This window comes from Alligator sinensis, unplaced genomic scaffold (genome assembly GCF_000455745.1).
Source record: "Alligator sinensis unplaced genomic scaffold, ASM45574v1 scaffold280_1, whole genome shotgun sequence".
Lineage (NCBI taxonomy): Eukaryota > Metazoa > Chordata > Crocodylia > Alligatoridae > Alligator > Alligator sinensis.
In genome coordinates, this window is record NW_005841835.1 from 7,041,737 (window position 1) to 7,051,537 (window position 9,801).

Sequence of the window (9,801 nt, forward strand, 5' to 3'; positions counted from 1 at the left end):
ATTTTTTTTCTGGTTTTTTTCCTGAAAGATGTACTGGTCTCAGTCTGGATTCTGATCTCAGGTATGCTGGTGGAAAAAAGAAATCAATAGAGTTATATCAGGGTGGGGATCAGAACCAAAAAACTGACTGACGTTAGCTTTGAACTACAGTAAACTCTAGTGAATTCACCTATAGGAAAATTCTCCTTATGTTTTAAATCACCATTGTTCTGATTTCCTTCAAGTGCATCTCCTCCGTACAATTATCAGCTCCTAATAATTGGTCACTACCGGATAATTTGGTATTATCTGCATTCCTCTTGGAATGGGCATTAACCAGAGTTTACTTACTGTAAATTAAGGTGAATAAGAAAGGTTGCACTTAGTACAAATAACAGTTTTCTAGCTTTTACTAGTTTAAACTATTACTCAAAGCATGTAGCTGGCTACAACTATGCAATTAACCAATAACAACTGTAATAAGCAATTTGCTTTGCTTACAAGTATAATGAAAATTCGCTTAAACTTTTTAACTTAATACAATGTAATACTGACAACTGTTGGTAGAGGCATAATTGAGCTTAGAAGTTACAGAAAATGATGTTTAAAATTCTGTTTATAGTTGCAAGGATCAAGTTGAAATGCTAGCAAAAGGATAACTATATTCTCCATCTTTTTCCATTAAAATGCTCACATTTTACAACTTTTAGACCTTCTGAAACATTTTTTTAATTTCTAAAGAAACTTGTATTTTTATATCAGATTCCACCCTGATTTATAGATGCTCCTTTGAAACCTATTATCAAAACAATTATTTTACCATAAAAAATATCTCTGCCTAAGCTGATGGGTTCTGGTGTGCAAGAAAAACAAGACAGACATAACATCTCTGACAGAAAAAACACAGCAAATGGAACAATGTAGTTAATTCTTAAACACACAATTACTTTATTTAACTTTCTTTTTGAAGAACACTAAAAATATACGTTCTACCATTCTTTTAATGTTGTCTCTGCTGTAGACAGAAATATAACTCCATAATGCTTCTTTCCAACTTTTGAGAAGTTGGTTTTATACATATATAGGTCATTACATAATATGCAATCTAGAAGTCTCAAATGTTGGGTGCAAGGAACCAGATTTGATGCCCAATTTGATAAAAAACCACAACTAGAACTGCCATTTTTGACCAGAAACAGAGTTTATACAAAATGTTGCAAGTGTTTGAGAATTGTATTCACTACAGCCAGCTTTGCTACTTATTTTAGCTTGTTGTTTCTGATTAACTTCAGAGTTTAGTTTTTGTTTGACTGCTCTATAATCGTCATTGTGACCCCCTGTGAAGATGGTGTTAAGTCAGTTGATACTATGTCCTACAGAATAACTGCACGAATTTCCTATCTTTGCCAAAAGGGAAGAACGGAGAGCTTCTGAAAGTATCACCATCAAAGTCCTTGTAATTGAGAGTTCTGAATGAGTTGTAATGCCCTGGTGGTGCCCCTCTGGTTCACTAAGGAGTACACTCAGCAGGGTGATTATATGAGAGATGGCCCTGCCATAGGGCATAAAACATCTGTTGAATCATGAAGGTGGACTGAGCCCCTATGCTATATAGCACTTGCCCTCAGGACCTCCGCAGAATTCAATAAGGAATCCTTATTTCTCAATTCTCTCAGCCCTCTCTTCTTCAGCATGCTCAGCAAAACAACTAGAAGTCTTTTCAAGTTACAACTTGTAAAATTTCCATACCCCTTGTGGGTTTTTTTCCATATCAGAGACACTTTGGGCCACAAAGTTGTTCTTATGGGATACTATCAAATGTATAACTTGGGAATATTTTAAAGCAAACATCAACTGAAAGCAAGGAAAACCCAATTCACTTCACAGTCACAATATAAGTATTGCAACTTCTTCTGACTTGGATATCAACTAAGGTAGCACAATAATGCAAATTATATATATAAACTCGACTGACTGTGATTTTGGTTGTTTCTTGTGACGAGTATGCATCTTGGTTGAATAATTAAATATGCTATTCTGGAAAGGGGGAAAGAAAGAGAAAACAAAAGAAAGAGAGAAAAAGAGAGAGAGAAAGAGAAAGAGGAAAGTAAGTTATGTAAGCACTTTGCTTCTCTCCTAGGCTGGCAAAGACTAATTCATGCCATAAAACCTTTACACAACTTGGTACTACAATGGCAAAATGCAAACAAGTGTGCAGGAATACAATCGTAGTCAGTACAACAATAAATGAATCAATTGAAGACAAACATTAAAAGAGTTATTTGCTAATGGGCACCATGCCAGGGTTACTCATGCAATGCTGCCTGCAGAATTCCTAAGCTGAGTTCAGAAGATACAGATCGATGCAACTCCAAAGAGAGTCTATATCAATCTCCATTTCATTCATTAGCTCCCACTCTGAGCTGGTTGGCTGCTAGTTAACTCTTTAATGTGGGAGAAACTGTCAGTGTAAAGGCCATTGGGACACACACTCTTCCCCGCTGTACTTGACCTGTCAATATTTCTTGCAGCATACTGTTTAAACTGGTACAGCTAATGGCAAAATGTGGACCTATGGGGTTTGGGAGGCTTTCATAGCTTTACAATGGCTTATCATTCTGCTGTAAACATTAGTAAATTCATCCTGATCCACTATTACTATTTGTGTCCTACTGTATATGAATAAAGGGCTTCAGATGAAATAAACAATTCTGTTCCTGAAATCAAAGACAGCTTAAATAATATATTATGTTAATTTGAGAAATTAGCACATTGACATATCATGCAAAAGGAACTTGAGGCAACTGACATTTGGTTACTAATTAAATTGTTCTAATGTCCCAGACAGACAGAATAAGATAGCTACAGCTGTAAAGTTAAAACCCAATTTTACTTTGAATTAGTTTAGCTACAAGTTTATTGTACTCTTGAGCAGAAAACTGGTGGCTCTGAGATATGAGTGATGAATAAACTATTCAGAGTACTTCTGAAAGTACAAATATGAGATCTAACATATAAAGGTATAATTACTAAAACAAAGAACAATCTCAAACCACCAACACTTGTGGGCTTTGCTTATTTTCTTTCTACAAATATTGAATTTACTAATTTCCCTTGCCTTACTGTTGAATAAAATCAATTTTCTCAGTAGAGCTGATCTCTCCTTTGTTTAAGGTTAGATGCAAAGTTGATATGCATCCTTAGATATAATGTTAATGCAAAATCCTTGAATATTTAGGACTACATCAGTGTGTGCAACCGCCACAGTTTACTGATTCATTATTTGACAGTCAGTACTCTCCATACATTAACTGACATGTTTGGGATCATTTGGGAGGGAGAAAGCTTCACATTATTTTAAAACTCTAGTCAAACTGTTTGTAGACAAATTTTGATAACAACACCTGTTTTTTCTCTCTTGGCCAATACAATCCATTGAGAATCCTGGCTTCAACGATTTCTCTACAGAATTGTCAAACATATGTATTTGTATTTCATTACTTGGGTAATAGCTGATTTGCCAAGTTCATTTACTACTAGTTGCTCCTCAAACATCTCAGTGGGATAATTAAGGAATACTAAGAACTGAAACTGTACCGTGTTAGGTGGGGGCTAGAGCAATTGCCCAAATCCCACTCCTGATTAAACTGTTGCCCAGAATTAAATATTCAATGACTGAAATTCTGTTTTCTTTTTTTACTCTGAGCAACTTATCATCAAGGAGACAGAATAACTCCCTGTTTTGTGCAGCAGAGACCAAAAAACTCACTGCTCCAGTCAAACCAAGTCTAATCCCTTTTGTGCCTGGAAGAATGGTATTTAAAGTGAAAACTGACTGGGTAATGGCCTAAGTGGTGCCTTCTTTTCTAATGGCTCAGTATGTTGGCATTAAAACAAACAAAAGTACATCATGCACACTCCCTGAACTGGGGAGAACAAACCAGTGGTGGGAAGATCTAACAGTAATGAGGCCAATTAAGCGCCCTTGTCAGAGCAGGGGCAGGAGTGGTTGTAGTAAAACTTTGCACTAAAAAACTGAAGAAAATTGGATGGACTCCTGGCATGGACAGTGCAAAGGAAGGGGGAAACATGCTGCACCTCTTCAGTTAGAGGCTCTTGCAGAATGAAGGAGTCCCTGGTGACTGCTGAATTGGCACAGCTAGTTGCAACAGCAACTTATCCCCTACTCCCTTGTCCCTGTAGTCCACAGCTCTTTGCCTGATCATGCCAAGCAGATCTTGGTAGCAGAGTCTGACTCATAGTGCTCCCACATGAAGAGCATGAAATTGTAAATCTTATTATAAAGGGAACTGAAAGCACTGTCTATAATTAAGGTGGCCTGATTCTTACTATTAAACAACCCTGTTTTCAATTGCTTATAACTTTGCCAAACGCTAATCATTTGGGTTGAAGTTTTCCGGGTCGTGTAGGATGATGGTCCCATAGTGCCAGAGGCTGGATGCCAGACTGGATTAACCAGTTATTCAGTTTAAAACTACAGCACCTTTATTGTGACAGATTTAAATCCCATGGATTTTGGAGGGCATCTGACTTCTTCAATAACAGGCACAACTTCACAGTAAACTTTTAAGTGGAAAGAATAGTTATTTGAAAAAAATAGTTTGGGTTTTTGCTGTGTGGTATATACCAATCAGTTAATGATAACATTTCTTAGAACGAGAATGCTTGCTATCGTGAAACTCTAGAAAGTAGTCAAGGTTCTTCCAAATACTAATTGACTGGTGGCAGAGTCCTTAAATCACTGGCAATGACCCTTTAATCATATAAATTAAGGAGAAAAAAAATGTCAAACCTCATTCAGTTTTCTCAGTTCTGGGAAAGCTTAGGGATTATATGGCCATACAGAAGGATTTCATAATTATCATTAATACCAATGTGATGTGTTTAGACTTCCTGGACCCAGCATAATGGCTTTTTACAGTGGATATTGAGTATGCCAGTTGGCAGGTAGGAGAACTCTGCTGAACTATAAAGTAGATGGAGGACTTAGTAGTTAGGAGCTTCAGGGAGTAAACATAATTGTGAATCAATTGTGCCAGACAATTTGAAGTAACTTAAGACTACCATCAGTACTTTAATTGTTTCTACAACAGAATTTGAGAAGCATTTAGTGCAATGACTGATTTGTTAACACCGACTTGCGATGCTATGTCCATTAGTTGTATATCATTTCTCTTCCGTATTTGTTAAGCCTGGCTGCTGAAATACAGCCCACTTTGGGCACACCTACACATGTGCTTTAATGCGCTTTAATGTGTATTAATCACAAAAAGACTGTCCTTTCACTAATGTGTATTAAAATTAGGTTAAAGAACCTTTTTCTAGTATCTCACAATGGAGGTACTAAATTTAATGCACATTAATGAATGTGTAGACCTGCCCTTTGTTGGTTAAAATAAGCATATAAAAAGAGGCACTTTCTATCTAGTATTGCCTCACACATAAAAGTAATTCCCTCAGTTCAACATGGTAAACTCAATTACTTTCCTATGCTTTAAACCAAACTATTCTTAAACTGAGAGCAGAGAAAAAAAATAGAAACCTTTAATGAAACTCTAAGAGTGAGATGATTCCTAGCATAACTGCTAACTAACTTTGTGAGCTGCCAACACTGCAACAGAAATACTTGTATCACTACCAACAGATCTAAGGGCTGGTAGTTTTTCTTTGTTTTCTTGGTCAGTGAGAAAGGTGTGGTACATAGCAGCACTGCTATTTTCCACCACCTCTGTCAATCCTCCTTTGAGATATGATCCATCAAATTCCCAGAATTCTTTGAACTGACAAAAGCAAATATAAACTAAGTTGTAATACATAGTCTTGAAACTCAGAGCATTGCCTTTGGTGAGGAACGAGAGAGACAATTAATCAATGGAAATTCCAAAATAGCTCACACTATCAATCTCTTTGACATCATCTCCAACAGCTAGTTCCAGTCTGTGTTTGGAACAGTGCCAGGTAAAATTATTGTGATACCTTTGGGCTAAGACAGTTGCAACACCTGCTTACCGTGGTACCTCTCAAGTTGGATGCAAGCATGTGTACCAAACAGCAACCCAGTATGCAAAAGGAATTAATTAGCAAGGATATGCTTTCTTAACTCAGTCAATATCCGCTCGGATGTCTTCAGCTGATGTAGGTACCAGTTCTGTGACATCAAGGAGAAACATCATTTGATCAGCCTTAGCATCCACCATTGCTTCTGTACAATAAATCAGGTGAGGCTTGTTGAGTGATCCAGAAATTCACTAGTCTAATAATCACTCTGAAGAATTTATTTTTTAAGAGTAGAGAACAGCTACTTAGATGGAATAAGTCAGGTGACCATCTGGCCATAGGAAGTTTTTGAATGGTATTAGTAAAGTTGTACATAATGGTAATGTAGGAGAGAGATTTAAAAACATAATGCTCTGAATAAATCTATCCTCAATAGTCATTCTAAAAACAGGTTTCCTTCCTTTGTAAACAGTTCTCAAGCTGCCAATTAATGGGACATGGAATATCCTAATTCTTAATAGTAATGTTCCCCCCATCTTATTTTTCTCTTTGTTTTATGATTGGCACATTTGGTATTTGTCCCCCAAAAATGTTCATTATCAAGCATTTTCTTATTTATTCTGGCCACTCAGAAAGGTATACACTTTGGACGGTTGAAAGACTGAAAATTCTGGAGGGAAACAATTTTATTGGTTAAAAATAATATTCAAAGCACATTTTTTTATCAGCTATCTTGAAGTAAGTAACTGACACTACAAGCTTGAGCAACCTCAGTAGAATTTGAGAAACTAGTTAATGCTACTGTTCATTTACATTCCAAATTATTTGTTTCTTTGATGGAGAAAGTAACACTAAAAAATCTGTCAATCCTGCTGTTGCAGATTTTGAGTGCTTTCTGTCTGTCTTACTTTATCTTATAGCTAAAACATCAAGTTCATTACCCACTGATTGCATTGGCAGTTGGTCAAATAAATAACAATTTTGTAAAATCTTTGAATTGTGGATGTATTGGAAATTTTCTAATGCTGGCAATGCAGTGGGCTTTTAAGGACTGTGCTAAGAGTTGCTGGCACTTCTAAAAATTGCCCTCTTTAAGAGTCCAGTTCATTTTTCAAACTGCTTTTTAAGATTGCCTCAGTATAATGGCTCTGGTCCTTTGGTGGTTCCAGTCTAAACCCTAATGTGCATTTATCCTCCTCACAAAACAGAGTCATATAATTTAGTACATTTTGGCAGTATCAAGTCCCTATTCAGAAGAGAGCCAATGCTGGAATAGTCAGGGTGTTGTAGGTCAGGAGTGAGCAGGGACAGACTAGATTAAAATGATTGGGGTATTAAATATAGCCTGAGCTTTATGGAGAATCACGATCTGTGCCAACAGCATATTAAGCCTAGGTGCCAGTCTCTAGACTGGAATCTCTCTCTGAAAGTGGTTTCTGGACTGGGTAGCACTAAGAATTAGGCAAACAAATGATTGCTGTTACTCTTCTGGAAAGGGCTTCAGCACTGAAGAGGGAAAAGAATGAGGACAAGTCTGGGTAAAAAGACAATCAGAAACTCCAGTTCATCCACCCTTCTCTCTGAGTTATATCTTCTTGGTCTTGAATCAATGTCTCACAATGCCAGAGAACACTGTGGTGCTCCCACTCTTAACTGATCATTTTCTTGTGTGGAAGAGCAGAACACTGCTTTGGAAAAAACATACTGATGGGTTTCTTCTCTGTTTGAAAAGGTAGCCGCATTGGTTAGTGATTGCAGCATTACTCAGCAGAAGGGAATATGGCAGATGAAACAGGAACATGAATAGAAGTCCTATTCCTTGAGTCATGTAGAGCAGCAGAAATTATTGACTGCTCAATCCTTTATGGCAGGGGTGTCAAAACTGTCTGGCCTTGCAGGCTGAATGAGTGCTACAGACTAATTCATGGACCAAATTAATGCTATGAGGCTGGCCCCACACACTAGATTGGGCCCACAGACCCCTCCACTCTCCCCCTACCCTTGCCAGATGTGGTGCCCACTTCAGCAGGTCTCGGTAGAGAGGCCCAGAATCCCAGGCACTTGGCTGCCACCACAGGGATAAACTACAGTGGCGGGTTTCTTCCTGTGGTGCTGTTAGGGCTCCAGCACTGCTGCTCTTCCCCAGGTGCTTGATAGCCAAGCTGGTGAGAGCCACAGTGCTGGAGCTCCAGTAGCAAAGGTTCTAGCACTGCAGTGCTTGACCAGCTGCAGGGAAGTCCCTTCATGAAGCCTGGGAGACAGATGACCCAGCTCTGTGGGCCAGATCTGACCTAGGGGTGGTGCATTTGACACCCTTTCTTTACAATAAGGATGAAGGTGGCAGCAAATGGCTCTGGGGAATTAATTCCAAAAACATCAGTAAAGCCCTACACTAGACCAGTAACTAAGAATTTTGGTTACAATCACAGTTTTGGATGCTCTGTCCTGCTCTAGCCATTCAGAGCAGCTCAACAACCAGTATAGCAAAGCATTCCAGCTAAAATTGTTTTGGCTGGTCTCTTCCTCAGCCTGAATTTGTAAAGTTTCATCCATTTATAAGAATGGCGGTGGGAAGGAATAAGTACACCCAAAAATATACATATAAAAAAACCCCAATTTTTTCTTCAGTCTTTGCAACAGGAAGCTGGAAGTTGTAGTCAGAAAGACGCTTTTAATCCCCAAGTTACAGGTCTCTGAATACAATCATTTAACCAGCACAGCTTAGTACAGTTTGCCACTAAAATGTGCAGAGATGTTACTTTGCCCCGTCAACCTTCCTATATGCCAACTGTGTTAAGTGACTCTCAAGCTCCATTCCCTCCTCAGCAGATGTGAAGCTAGAAGTCCAGACCACAATGCAAGCAATACATATGTGCTGGCCACATTCAGTGCAAAAATGGATTGGTAGTGACACAGAACACATTTAAGAAAAGAATAATTTTTTTTGTATTTAATTAATGAACTAGGACTTAGGAAAGTTAAGTTATATTCCTGGTTGTGCCACAAACATCCCATATGAAGTGGAGTTAGATTATTAAAATGCATACACAGAAGGATGAAGTTGCATTGCCAAGCTTAATGCTAACTTCTGAGTTCTTGACTTTGTTACTTTCATATTTTTTTATCATGGGCTTCATATTTTGTACATAAACTTATATATGGAGATAGAAACATAGATAAACAAACATACAGATTAATACCAGGCCTCAGGAGTTTTCTTGACAACTCAGTTGAGTGACATTAATTTATTTATTACCAGTCATTGCCTGATAGGCCAGCCTGCTTATCAGTCATCCCATGCTCATTTCCCTAAATTGCAGGAACAAATACACCACCACAAAACCCCTCCTTGACCATCCACAGCCACCACCTGGTAACAATTCTTCTAATTAGTAGTAGGAAAAAGAGTGGATTGGCTGATAAGAGAGAGGCTCAGATCCTGCAATGGCTTCCTTAAAGGTTCACCAACCAAGCCCAAAAACAATGAGGGAAGAGATCAAAGACACTGACTGTGGTTGATCAGGACAGGTGTTTGTGGTGATGTTTTCAACAGATGGAGGTTCCTGTGAGAGAAGAAAAGAGATCCAAGTTATACCAGCCAAATTTGACTACTCCTCAACCAGAACCAACACAATCAGTAAAATTTTCTTCCTGTTATAAACTGAAGTTCATGTGCATGCAAAGTTTTATTAATCTACATCTTAAAAAGGAGAAATGTTACCCTTTATGACTGGAAGAACAGATGCAAAAGGATAAGAGACCTTTACAGCACCACTTTCATAATAGAATTCTGTTGTTCTGGAA

The 9,801-nt window shown here is 38.0% G+C and overlaps 1 protein-coding gene across 1 annotated transcript in view; it reads right to left on the reverse strand.

Moving 5' to 3' along the window:
* LOC102371433 (neuronal PAS domain-containing protein 3) overlaps positions 1–9,538 on the reverse strand; it is a 200,985-nt gene extending 191,447 nt beyond the window's left edge. Inside the window, exon 1 of the mRNA XM_025201705.1 lies at positions 9,508–9,538. The gene's annotated coding sequence lies outside the window, so the exon portion shown is untranslated. The remainder of the gene's footprint in view (positions 1–9,507) is intronic.
* Positions 9,539–9,801: the final 263 nt, after the last annotated feature.